General features: G+C 39.2%; 1 pseudogene; it reads left to right on the top strand.

Moving 5' to 3' along the window:
* The window catches only part of LOC139362914 (putative zinc finger protein 727), a 37,329-nt pseudogene extending 31,918 nt beyond the window's left edge, over positions 1–5,411 (top strand).
* Positions 5,412–14,078: the final 8,667 nt, after the last annotated feature.

Raw genomic sequence — 14,078 nt, 5'->3', positions numbered from 1 at the left:
GCATTTTCTTTAAAATGTTATTGCTTTCACTATGTACTAGTGATTCAAACTTTATTGTCTTCAATAGCAATGACATGAAATCAATCTAGTTGCCCATCAGTGGTGGATTGGATAAATATGTGGTACCTATATGCTGTGAAATACTACACAGTCAAAAAAAGTTATGTTCTTTGTTGTAACATTCATGCAGCCGAAAGCCATTATCTGAAGTAAATTAATGCAAAAATAGAAAGCCAAATACGGCATGTTCTTACTTATAAGAGAGCTAAATATTGGGTATACATGGATATAAAGATGGAAACAATAGATGCTGGGGACCACTAGAGGAGGAAGAGAGTAAAGAGACAAGACCTGAAAAGCTACCTATTGGGTACTGTGCTATCTACCTGAGTAGTAGCAGCAATATCCCAAAACTTAGCAGTGCATAATATACCAATATGAATCAGTCATCCATATATTGCCAATATAATTATTTCTGTGTTTATTTGCCTGTGTAAAACATTGCCCCCATTTTATGACTTGTGTATTTGCTTTTTGTTGCTGTTATTGTTATTAGTCAATGATTGTTTTGTTGTTAATTGTGAAAAATACAAGGGCCAGGCGTGGTGGCTCACACCTGTAATTGCTGCACTCTGGTAGGTCAAGGAGGGTGGATCACCCGAGGTCAGAAGTTCAAGACCAGCCTGGCCAACATGGTGAAACCCTATCTCTAGTAAAAATACAAAATTAGCCAAGTGTGGTGGTACGTGCCTGTAATCCCAGCTACTCCGGAGGCTGAGGCAGGAGAATCGCCTGGACCCGGGAGGCAGAGGTTGCAGTTAGCCGAGATTGTGCCACTGCACTCCAGCCTAGGCATCAAAAGTGAAACTCCATCTTAAAAAAAAAAAAAAATATATATATATATATATATATAGAGAGAGAGAGAGAGAGAGAGAGAAAGAGAGAGAGAGAAAGCACATTTATAATCTTTAATGTTTTCAATTATGTAGTTCAGCTTTGTTAAGTATATTGACTTTGTTAGCAACATATCTTTAGAGCATTTTTGTTTTTATAGAAGAAATATGCTATACTCATGAATCCACTACTGATTTTTCCCATTGTCTGGACCTTTACAAACGTCATTCTATTTTCTATTTTTAATAATGTAACTATTTTAGATATTCCATGTAAGTAGATTCATACAGTATTTGTGTGTGTGTGTGTGTGTGTCTGGCTTATTAAATTTAGCATAATGTCTTCAAAATTTGTCTTTATAATAGATATTAGAAGATTTCTTGCTTTTTAAAAAGCTAATTAATATTCTTTTTTTTTGTATTTTAAATTATATTTATCCATTTGGTAAGGAAAGTTTAAACTAATTTTACCTATTGGCTTTTGTGAATAATGCTTCAGTGTGGTGTGCAAATAACTCACTTGACCGTATATTCCAGAGTTTATGTCTGTGCTGCATTTTGTTTCATTACTTTGGTGTTCTACCTTTATACCAATTGGTGTTCTACCTTTATACCAATACCAAAGTGCTTTGATTACTATAGGTTAGTTTTGTGTTTGAAAATTATTAAGTGTAATGCTTCCAATATTTGTCTTCTATTTAAAGATTGTCAGGCTTTTCATAGTCCCTTGAGATCTTGTGTAATTTTGTGAGGTTTTTTTTTTTCTATTTTTGGAAAAGTAAAATTTAGAATTGAAAAGGGGTGTGTTGAATGTGTGGGTCACTTTAAGCGGCATGGACATCTTCCCAATATTATGTCTTCCAACCCTTGAAAAAGAGCATGCTCAGAAGTGTGTTGCTGGCTGGGTGTGGTGGCTCACGCCTTTAATCCCAGCACTTTGGGAGGCCAAGGTGGGCAGATCATGAAGTCAGGAGATTGAGACCATCCTGGCCAACCTGGTGAAACCCTGTCTTTACTAAAATACAAAAAAATTAGCTGGGCATGGGAGTGTACGTCTGTAGTCCCAGCTACTTGGGAGGCTGGGGCAGGGGAATCGCTTGAACCTGGGAAGTGGAGGTTGCAGTGAGCCGAGATCATGCCACTGCACCTCCAGCCTGGTGGCAGAGTGAGACTCCATCTCAAAACAAAAAAATAAAAGCAAAAGAGTGTGTGTTTTAATTTTTATATATTTTTAAATGTTTCAGCATTTCTTCTGTTACTTCTAGTTTCATTCCACTTAGGCCATAAATAACTGTAAAATTTCAATTAAAAAATTGTTAAGACTACTTTTGTGGTGTCACAGGTGGTCTATCTAGGAAAATGTTTCATGAGTAATTGAAAAGAATGTGTATTTTGCTGTCTGTACATTTGTTAGGTGTAATTATTTTGTAGTGCATTCAAGTTTTTTGTTCCTTTATTGATATTCTGTCTTTATTATTTATTCCTGAAAGTGAGGTATTGATGTATCCTTCCATTATTATATTGCTGTCTAATTTTGCTTAAATTCCGTTAATGTTTGCTCTATGTGTCTGTGAAAACTGTCAGATATATTTATAGATTCTGAGTGAATGAACCCTCCTGCTATAATTGAATGTCCTACTTTCTCTCTTGTGACTTTTGACTTCAATTATATGAAATATGAGAGTTTTCGAGTTAATAAATTGTTACCTCTTCTCCTCTCATTTGGTTAACACTTGCATGGAATGTGTTTTTCATCCAGACATTTTCAGTCTATTTTTTTTGTTAGCTCTGAAGTGAGTCTCTTGAAGACATGACATAATTAGGTCTTGATATAGATCATAATATGGTTAGATTTTTTTTTTTCCTTTTGAAGGACACTTTTGCTGGATATAGCATTCTTGCTTAGAATTTTTTTGTTGTAATCTTAGGTTCTAATTTGTATAATAAAAAGCCACATGTCAAGATCTTTATTAAGTGGCTTTTGTCTGGGGGAATATGATACCAGTTTTTTTGGCTGGAGATTCTTGGAGTCTGTCAAGCTGGTACTAGGGATATTTTCTCTGGGAATGTGTTTTTAGTTAAAAAAGATTTCCCTTTTTTTTTTTTTTTTTTTTTTCAGTCAGAGTTTCAGTCTTGTTGCCCAGGCTGGAGTGCAATGGCGTGATCTTGGCTAACTGCAACCCACACCTCCTGAGTTAAAGTGATTCTCCTGCCTCAGCCTTCTGAGTAGCTGGGATTACAGGTGCCTGCCACCACACTCAGCTAATTTTTGTATTTTTAGTAGAGATGGGTTTCACCATGTTGACCTGGCTGGTCTTGAATTTCTGACCTCAGGTGGTCTGCCCGCCTCAGCCTCCCAAAGTGCTGGGATTACAGGCATGAGCCACTGCTCCTGGCCATTCCTCATGTTTCTTATTGAGATCCTGTAGTCACTTGCTATATCCATTGTCTGTCTGTGATACTGAAGTCTTTCCTCTCTTGTAACAGTCATTTACCTTTGGTCTCCGCTGTCCGAAACTGTCAAAGTATACCACCTTTCCTTTCAACACTGTCATGGAATACAGAAATTAGTCTTTGGTAAAGTCTCAAAAAGCCAGAAGCATGGACATAGGTATCACTATTTTATTTAGTTTTGGAGGGGGAAGACAGGAGTTGGGAGTGTATATTTAAGGTCATCATGGGATGAAGAATGGCTGTGGTGGGTAAATATGAAATACTTTTATTACACTTCTGTGTGGTTCTTTGCATTTTGCTCACTTGGGGTGCTTCTTAGACTTCTCACAAAGGCATTTTGGTCAGTATATTTCTGTTAAGTTTATATGTCTATAAAGGAATTAACAGCCTGTGATATTTTATTGTGCCACCTTGTTAATGTGCTTTGTGTAGTTCTATATTTGGAAAGTGTATTCACCTGAGTGTAATGAGGGAGAAATTTTGTTCTTTTTTTTTTTTCAACTGGCTCTTTTCATTTTACTACAGAGGTATTGCCTGAGCATGACATAAAAGATTCATTTCAAAAGGTGATTCTTAGAAAGCATGGAAGCTGTGACCTTAATACTTTATATTTAAAGAAAGACTACCAAAGTGTGGGTAGTTGCAAGGGGCAGAAAAGCAGTTACAATGGCGTTGATTGATGTTTGTCAACTACCCATAGCAAAACCTGTCAATGTAATAAATGTTGCAAAGCTTTGGAGTTGTGCTCAATCTTCACTGAACATAAGAAAATTTTTAGCAGAGAGAAATGTTAGAAATGTGAAGAATGTGGCAAAGACTGTAGGTTGTCAGATTTTACCATACGGAAGATAATCCATACTGCAGAGAGATGCTATAAATGTGAAGAATGTGCTAAAGTTTTTAAAAAGTTCTCAAACCTTACTAAACATAATAGAGTTCATACTGAAGAGAAACCCTACAAATGTGAAGAATGTGGCAAAACCTTTATCTGCTCCTTAACCCTTATTAAACACAAGAGAATTCATACTGGAGACAGAACCTACAAATGTGAATAATGTCACAAAGCCTACAGGTGGTTCTCACACCTTGCTAAACATAAGATAATTCATACTGGAGAGAAACCCTACAAATGTAATGAATGTGGAAAAGCTTTTATGTGGATCTCAGCCATTAGTTGACATAAGAAAATTCATACTGGAGAGAAACCCTGCACCTGTGAAGGATGTGGCAAAACCTTTACATGCTTCTTAGACCTTACTAAACATAAGAGAATTCACACTGGAGAGAAACCCTACAAATGTAATGAATGTGGAAACACTTTTACATGTATCTCGGCCCTTAGTCAACATAAGAGAATTCATAGCAGAGAGAAACCCTACAACTGTGAAGAATGTGGCAAAGCCTTTATGCGCTCCTCAACTCTTAATAGCCACAAGAGAATTCATACGGAATACAGACCCTACAAATGTGAGGAATGTAACAAAGCCTACAGGTGATTCTCACACCTTGCTAAACATAAGATCATTCATACTGGAAAGAAACCCTACAAATGTAATGAATGTGGAAAAGCTTTTACATGGCTCACTTCCCTTAGTCAACATAAGAGAATTCATACTGGAGAGAAACCCTACAAATGTAATGAATGTGGAAAGGCTTTTACGCGTATCTAGGCCTTTAGTCATCATAAGAGAATTCATACTGGAGAGAAACCCTACATCTGTGAAGAATGTGGCAAAGCCTTTACCCGTTCCTCAACCCTTAATAGCCACAAGAGAATTCATATGGAAGAGAGATCCTATAAATGTGAAGAATGTAACAAAGCCTACAGGTGGTTCTCACACCTTGCTCGACATAAGAGAATTCATACTGGAGGGAAACCCTACAAATGTAATGAATGTGGAAAAGCTTTTACATCGATCTTCTCCCTTAGTCAACATAAGAGAATTCGTATTGGAGAGAAACCCTACAAGTGTAATGAATGTGGAAAGGCTTTTATGTGTATCTTGGCCCTTAGTCAACATAAGAGAATTCATACTGGAGAGAAACCCTACATCTGTAAAGAATGTGGCAAAGCCTTTACCTGCTCCTTAACCCTTACTAACCACAAGAGAATTCATATGGAAGAGAGACCTTAAAAATGTGAAGAATGTGGCAAAACCTTTAAGAGCTTCTCAGTCCTTACTAATCATAAGAGAATTCACACTGGAGAGAAATCCTACAAATGAGAAGAATGTGGCAAAGCATCGAGCTCGTTCTCACACTTCATTAGACATAAGAGAATTCATACTAGAGAGAAGCTCCACAGTGTTAAAAATGTGGAGAAGGCTTTAACAAGTCATCATAGTGTGTTCAACATCAGAGGCTTAATGCTGAGCAAATGCAGTATAAATGTAATGACTGTTGAAGAACATTCAACATCTTGGAGGGTCTCTAAGAACTTGCTTTATAATCTGGGTGCTTTTGTGTTGGGTGCATATATACCCCTTTACTATTATGTAATGCCCTTCTTTGTCTTTTTTTTTTTTTTTTTTTTTTTAATCTGTGTAGACTTAAAGTTTCTTTTTCCAGAAACTAGGATTGGAATCCCTGCTCTTTTTCTGTTTTCTATTTGCTTGGTAGATTTTTCTTTTTCCCTTTCTTTTGAGCTTATTTGAGAAGGGTGTCTTGATTACAGCATACCGTTAGATCTTGATTCTTTATTCAGCTTGCTACTCTGTTTTTTAATTGGGGCGTTTAGCCCATTTTCATTTAGGGTTAGTATTCATATTGCGTGGATTTGATTCTGTCAGTATGATCTTGGCTGGCTATTTTGCACATTTTTTTTATGTGGTGGCTTTATCGTGTCAGCAGTTTGTGTACTTTAGTATGTTTTTGTAGTGACTAGTAATAGTCTTTCTTATTTAGTGCTTTCTTCAGAAGCTCTTGTAAGTCAGGTCTTGTGGTAACAGATTTCCTCAGCTGTTGGTTACCTGAATATGATCATATTTATTTTTTCATTCTGAAGGTTACTTTGGCTAGATATGAACTTCTGAGTTAGAATTCTTTTTTAAGAATACTGAATATTGGCCCTTAATCTCTTCTGACTTGTAGGATTTTGGCTGAAAGTTTCATTGTTGTCTGATGGGCGTCTTTTTAGTGGTGACCTGGCCTTTCTCTCTAGCTGCCTTTAACATATTTTTTCTTTGATTTTCATCTTGGAGAATCTCATGAGTATGTATCTTGGGGATGACCACCTTGTGGGGTATCTCACCGGGGTTCTCCACATTTTCTGCCTTTGAATGTTGGCCTCTGTGTCTAGGTTAGGGAAGTTCTCATGGATGTTATCCTGAAATAGTATTTCAAGTTGTTTTCATACTCCCTATTGCTTTCAGGCACTCTCTTTAATCATAGATTTAGTTTCTTCACATAATCCCATATTTCTTAGAGGTTTTGTTCATTCTGCTTTATGCTTTCTTCACTATTCTTGTCTGTCTTATTTCAGAAAGCCAGTCTTGAGGCTCTGAGATTCTTCCCTCTGCCTGGCATATTCTTCTATTAATACTTGTGATTACATTATGAAGATTTTGTATTGTGTTTTGCAGCTCTATTACTTTGGCCATATTTTTCTCTAGACTGGTTTTTTTTTTCCATCAGTTCTTGCAATTTTGTCTTTCATTGCATTGGGTTGCAACTTACTTTTGTAGCTCAATGAAGTTTGTTTCTATCCATATTCTGAGTTTTGCTTCTGTCATCTTAGGCCATGCTGGAAATGTAATTTGGTCATTTGGATGAAAGAAGTCACTCTGGTTTTTTGTGTTTTCAACATTTTTGCACTGATTTTCTCTCATCTCTGTGGGGATATCTTTGAAGTTGCTGAACCTTGAATGGGGTTTTGGTTTTCTGGATCCTATTTGATGGTCTTGAGTATTTGATTGTGGTAAAAGGTGGATTCAGCCAACAAGCTTTGTTACTGGGAGTTGTTTTTTTGGTGGAGAGGAGGCAATGCTCAGCTCACAACTCAGAGTCTGTATGCTCTAACTCTGGGGGACTTGTATTGAGCCCCAGCTGTGTTCTGTGGCTCCTTGTGATTTGGAATCTGCCACTCTCTGGAACTAAGATGCCACAGCTGTAGCAGAGTGCTGGTGGATATGGGGTTTCTGCCTGTCTTTTTGGGTATTTACCTCAGTGACAGGAGCAAAGCAGCGGGGAGGGGAGTCGGGGTTACCTGCGAGAGAGACTGTGTGTGCTGTTGCACTAAGGGTGATGTTGGCTTGGGGCAGGATGCTGGCCAGTGAAGGTTTTGATGCCTCCTCTGTGTCCCCCAAGAAGCAGTGATTGTTCAGAGTGTGGGAAGATACCCTGTTCTCCACACAGTGTTACCACAAAGGCCAGAGTGGGACTTTCTAGCTCTCTACTCACCAAAGCTTCATCTACAATGGCAATTGCTGGGGGTTGCAGGGGCATATTGCATTTCCATATGATGGTGGGACAAGCAAAGCCAAACTCACCTTTGCAGACATATGCCAGCAAAGTCATATAGGGAGTTGCCATGGTCTTGGGAAGTTGCAGTATGGGGAAGAAACACGTGGGCTGGTGCAGTCATAGGGGCTGCCTTGCTGGAGCTCTTCATGGGTCAGGCATGGCCCACCAGTGCATGTGCTCTGGTCTGGGCTCCTAATGTACCTGAGACTGCTCTGTAAGCAGCTGTGGCCAGACTGGGTCCCTGGGAGAGGCCAGCAGACCAAGGAGTGCTCAGTTGGACCAGCTTCTTCAGATTTGCAAGACCATCCTGCAGAAATTAGGTCCAACAGTTCTAAGGATAAAGACTCTTATGGGAGAAAGTTGAGCCTGGAGATATGGCCATCAGTGGCCACACTTTATTACAGATGCTCTTGCGCTCAACCCTCTGGGCACCACATGAGTTGGTTTGCTGCCCCACCTCTTTGCTTGACTTCTGGGGGATGCATCTCAGAGATGTGTAGGCCAGCAACCACTCAGTGCAGTCCACCCAGGATGGAGGATCTGTGCTTTTGGCCAAGTCAGTTTTTCACTGTTTGGTGATGAGCAGTGTGTTGTTTGTGGGACCCATGGAGGATGGACTGGCCCCCTCTTCTTGGGTAAACTGCAGGTTGTTTGAGGTGTGAGTAAGACACTTAGGGTTTTGGATTTTTCATGAGTCTGAGGGTATCAAGGACAGTTCTACTGCAGAGGCAGTGGCAGAAATATTTTCAGTTGCCCCTGGAGGCTCTGTCCCAGGAGTTACTAAGTTGCTACTGGCTCAATAGCTCTGGAAAAAATTGGCTAGTGGCCCAGGTCTGGAGAACCTGCCCAGTGAGAATATATGAGAAAAGGCACTCACATCACAATCTGGCCACTTTTCTGAAGGGCTGCTGCAGTGTGCTGGTGTCCACTGCAGTTTCTAGTCACCTCAGATTTTCCAGTACCTGACTTTAACACCACTGAATTCTGCAAAACAGCAACAATGGCAGCATGCCCTTTTCTCTAAGAGCTCCATCCTAGGGAGGTATAGACCTGTTTCCAGCCCCAAAGCACCTGTAGGAGGTACTGGGAAACCCTTGTTGAAAAGTCTTAGCCAGTGAGGAGAACACGATTGGGGACCCACTTAAGAAAGCAGTGTAGGCTGGGTGCAGTGGCTCACGCCTGTAATCCTAGCACCTTGGGAGGCCGAGGCAGGTGCATTGCCTGAGCTCAGGAGTTCAAGACCAGCCTGGGCAACATGGTGAAATTCCATCTCTACTAAAATACAAAAAAAGAAAATTAGCCAGGTGTGGTGGCATGCACCTGTAGTCTCAGCTACTTGGGAGTCTGAGGCAGGAGAATTGCTTGAATCCAGGAGGCGGAGGTTCCAGTGAGCCAAGATCATGCCACTGCACTCCAGCCTAGCAACAGAGTGAGACTCCGTCTCAAAAAAAAAAAAAAAAAAAGCAGTCTAGCCATGTTTTTGTAGGATAGCTCTGCTGTGCAGAGGTGCCACTTTCACCCCCAGTTTATTTGGACTCTCCAAAGCCAGAGACTGGAACAGCTAAGTCACACAAACAGCAAAAATGGTAGCTCACTCTTCCCTCTAGGAACTGTATCCCAAAGATGATTCAAAACTCCATTGACCAAAGAGCACCAGTGGTGGTAGCTGGAGACCCTGGTTGGGAAGTACTTTGCAGTGAGGAGGAACAAGATTGGGGGACTGCTTTAACAGATAGTCTGGCCATTTCTTTTTAGAGCTCCTGTACTGTGCTAGGAGATCCTTTCTGCCCCCAGTCAGCTTGGGCTCTTCAAAGCATAAAGGCTGGAATGGCTAAGTTGCCCAAGAAGCAAAGATGGTGGCCCACTCCTCTTTCTGGTAGCTCCATCCCTGGGGGGTGCAGTGCTGCTACCAGTGGTTGGCTGGAATTCTAAGCCAGTAGGTCTTACCCTGTGAGGCACTGTGGAAGTGGGTCCTACATACCATCACTGCTCAGCCATCTGGGTTCCACCTTTTTCCTATGGGTATGTACAGGTGTGTAACCTCCTGCTTTGCTGGAGTTGGCAGCTACTTTTTCTGGGAAGCCTGGAAAGCCAGAATATCTAAAACTCTTGAGTCTATGTGCAGGCCTCAGCGGCTGCTCTGCTGAGACTCCATGTAGCTTTGTCTGTTAAACTGAAGGCCTTGGTGAAATAGGTTCATAAGGGTATCTTCTCACCTGAAGGTTGCAAAGATCTGTGGGAGAATCATGGGTTCCTAGGGTCACACATGCACTCACTGCTCTACTGGGTGGGGAGGTTCCCTTGGCTCCATGTTGTTCCTGGGTGGCCCATTGTCCTGCTTTGCTTTACTCCATTCTCTGTAAGTTGTTTCTTTCATTATTCCAATGCAAGTACTGGATGTTTCAGTTGAAGGTGCTGTATCTACGCATACCTTGCATTCCTCTCTCTGAGAGCTATACAGTCTAGCTCCTTCTACTTTTTTATGTTAAAAGAATTTAATATATTTTCAAAAGCAAATATTAATATAATTTAACTCATATTTGATGCTGTGTCGTCATTCTAGAATTTATGTGAAAGAGCATGGTCAATGGTTGCTGCACCAGAGTTAGGAGAAGTTCTTCCATATTAGACAGATTTATATACTTTGCCATGAAAGATTAAGGAAACAAATCTAAGATACATGAAGAAATTCTAAGTGGAAAGGCCACTTAGTGGTTGGTTTATAACAGTATTATAAGTGACAGGGTGATAGAAGTGTGGTGATTAGGATAATATTCTGCATAGTAAGAAACAATTTGTATTTTAGAAGAAAATCGCTTTACCATTTGCAAACTAAGGTAATGAAAATACAGTGAATTTCAAAATGCCTTTTTAATGACAATGTGTGAACTTGTTATAATAAACTAAAATTATTATTACCATGTTAAGGCTATTTTACATTAAATGTGTATGTTGCCACTGATGTTAACTTATCCCATCTTACCCAAGGTTGTAGGTTAACAGATGTTAATAATATACTATTGTGTGACTGTGGAATAACATCTCTAGTGATTCCTTTGTCAGTGGTCTTTAACTTAACATAATTTGGACAATATGATTCCTACAACTTAACATTTTTGTTTTTCTTGTAACTACAGGTTATTATGATGGTTGTAATGAAGATTATATGAGTATAATGGAGCTGTATGTTTCTGAATTCTGAACAACTAGTTACAAAATATTCTACTTTTTTTCTGTTGAACTGTGATGTATCTGGTCTGCTAAACACATACAGACCTTTAGTTTTCATTTATATGGATTTAAATATACAGATGTATTACTGTAAAATAAACCAGATATAACAGACTTATAGAGAAAGTAATCATTTGTTAATGGTTGTATACCTATTTTGAAAAGAAAAGAAAAATATTAGAATTAAATATAATTGTACAAGGGTTGATATCTTACCAGCAAACCAGAAATTTCAAAGATTTTGAAAGCAAATCTATTTTCTGTGCTTTGTATTCATTTATCTAAAATGTTATTGCTCCTGGCTTAGAATCATTTTGTGCAAATTCTCTTTTTCTTTTTTTTGGTTTGTCTGTTTGCCTGTTGCTCACCATAGACATAATATATAATCTTCTGTTCATCTAGTTTCATAAAACATTCTTTGTATAATCCCCTCAGAGATTATGAAAGTGGTAAAATTTAATGGTGTTCACTAAATAATTTTCACATGTGAGTAATTTCACGCTGAGTGTATTGTGTATTATTTATTTAGTACATTTTATATTTTGTTTAAATTAGAGAATGCTATTTAATCCAATTTTCATTTAGCTATTGATCATTTTACTTTATAAAATTGATTTATTAAATATATTTGGTCAATTCAGGTAAACAGTTGATCATTTAATTTTGGCATATACATGAAGTTAACCAACAAAAACAATACTAGCTATGTAATAGAAGCTACATAATTAGAAATCAATATTCTCTTTGAAATTAGTTTGTGGTCTCAGGTGAAAAATTGAAAATATTTATAGTAGTGACATTAATTCTGCATATGAAGAGAACATAATTGTACCTATGGTGCACAATTGACTCTCCCAATTTAAACAAGATGAAGAGATGGACATTTTAGCAAAACTAAGTGAAAACCTTGGAAAGTTTTCAGATTATGTTTCTATATTTAAACATCTATTGTGGGAGTTAGAGGGAAAGTCTATGCTGTCAAATCTGGAATTGCTGACACATGTTAAGAGTATGCTGCACAGGTTTTGAAATCAAAAATGCCCTGAACTCTTTTCACTTAGGTTAACAAAATAGGGTTTTAGTCTTCCTCCTCTATATTCTGGTTTAGACAGAATTATCAAGCCATTTCAAGTAGATTTTATTGCAGATCTTTTTTTTTTTTTTTTTTTTTTTTTTTTTTTTTTTTTTTTTTTTTTTTTTTTTCCTGAAATGGAGTCTCGCTTTGTCACCCAGGCTGGTGTGCCATGTCACAATCTCGGCTCACTGCAACCTCCACCTTCCAGGTTCAAGCAATTCTTTTGCCTCAGCCTCCCGAGTAGCTGGGACTACAGGCAACCCCCACACCATGCCTGACTAATTTTTTGTACTTTTAGTAGGAACAGGTTTTCACTGTGTTAGCCAGGATGGTCTTGATCTCCTAACCTCGTGATCTGCCTATCTCAGGTTCTCAGAGTACGGGTATTACAGGCATGAGCCACTGCACCTGGCCTTGGTTCTAGATCTTGACATAGCACATCTTCAATTTACTGTCTCCAAGGATAGAAAAGATACGGAAGAACAAAACCAAACATTTGTTATAACCCAAGGAGATTTTATTTCTGTCCTGCTGTCCTGGGCTTTCAGAAATGTAGTTCTGGCAGACATTACTGGAAGGTAGAAGTGGGAAACAAGCCTAAATGAAAATTGGGTGTGTGTCAAGACTGTTGTCTTAGGAACTGGCAGGATCAGCCTTCAGTTTTCGGTAGATTTTGGGCAACTGAGTGATATATAAAGAGTGGTTTTGTGATATATAAAGAGTGATATATAAAGAGCCTAAGACAACCCAGCTTCTGCTAGTAGTAAAACCCAGTAAGATTGCTATTGTTTTGGACTATGAATTGGGTGATTTTTCAAAATAATAATAATTTTAAAAATATGTCAATTTTGATTTGCATACCTAGCTAAAATTTTTTTAAGATTGAAGATGTAAAATAATTCATACAAGTAATATAAACTAAGTTTTCTTAAATTACTTAAGAAATCTAATTACATTTTAAATAAATTGCTGTCAACTGTTAGTATTTGTGAGGCATTTTTTTTTTTAACATTTTTGCCTCTAAAACCGGTAACAATTTGAACAACGAGGAAAACAGAAATTCAATAATTGGCATAAAACTTCATGAAAACAAAAGGTTTGTATGATGACCTAATTAAAATAATATAAAGAATCAACATGTTAATGTTTGTTTTTACACATTATTGGACAAAAGTAGCCCTGAGATATTAATGTGCAGAAAATACTGTTAATTATATTCTTGAGACTCTCTTACTGACTTTGACACTTTGAGAGACTCCAGCACAGGCCCAGGATTCCCTAGGCATTTCTTTTAAGAGAACATCCCATGGATATGAAGCAGAAGGCCATGTCCACAAAGAGAAATGGATGCTCACCTCCTAGAGTCCAGTGGGTGCAGGTTGCAGAAAGAATAGGCCCTTCTTGGAGGTCCAGGAAGGGGCTATTGGAACCATCCTAGAAAAGGGACCTGGAGTTCCACTGAGCCCTCCTGCCTGCAGGAGCCTCTGAGGGCCCTGGGGGAGGCCAGCCAAGGTGCTCTGTCCTGTCCCTGGCCCTCGAGTCCTGCCTCACCTGCTAGCTTTTTCCACCAGGAAATCAGGATGGCAATCCCCAATGCAGGCCCACTAGCAGAAGGAGATCAAGAGTGTCCAGGCCCACACCCATCTTGGCACATTAAGTGACTTACTGAATAACTAGTCAATAAGTTGGAGCGAATGTGCTGCTGCGATCCCCTGAGATCATATTCTAGGAGGAAACCTGGGTGGCACCTGCCTGAGGCTGTGCATTGGGGGAAGGATGGTCAGGTCAACTGGGCTTCAGTGAGCAAGCCCAGGGAGACATGGGCTTGCCAAGAGCAGGCAATAAAGGTGTCATACTGCAGGCATGGTGAGCTGTCAGGTGGGCACAGAGGGGTAGGTATGGGGGCAGGGGGGTCCATGAGTGGGAGAACCCTCTCACTGCCCTGAACTCAGTCCACAGATCCC

This window comes from Macaca nemestrina, chromosome 4 (assembly GCF_043159975.1).
Source record: "Macaca nemestrina isolate mMacNem1 chromosome 4, mMacNem.hap1, whole genome shotgun sequence".
In the NCBI taxonomy this organism is placed as follows: domain Eukaryota; kingdom Metazoa; phylum Chordata; class Mammalia; order Primates; family Cercopithecidae; genus Macaca; species Macaca nemestrina.
The sequence above is the reverse complement of the archived record's forward strand: the minus strand, read 5'-3'. Positions and strand labels throughout refer to the sequence as shown.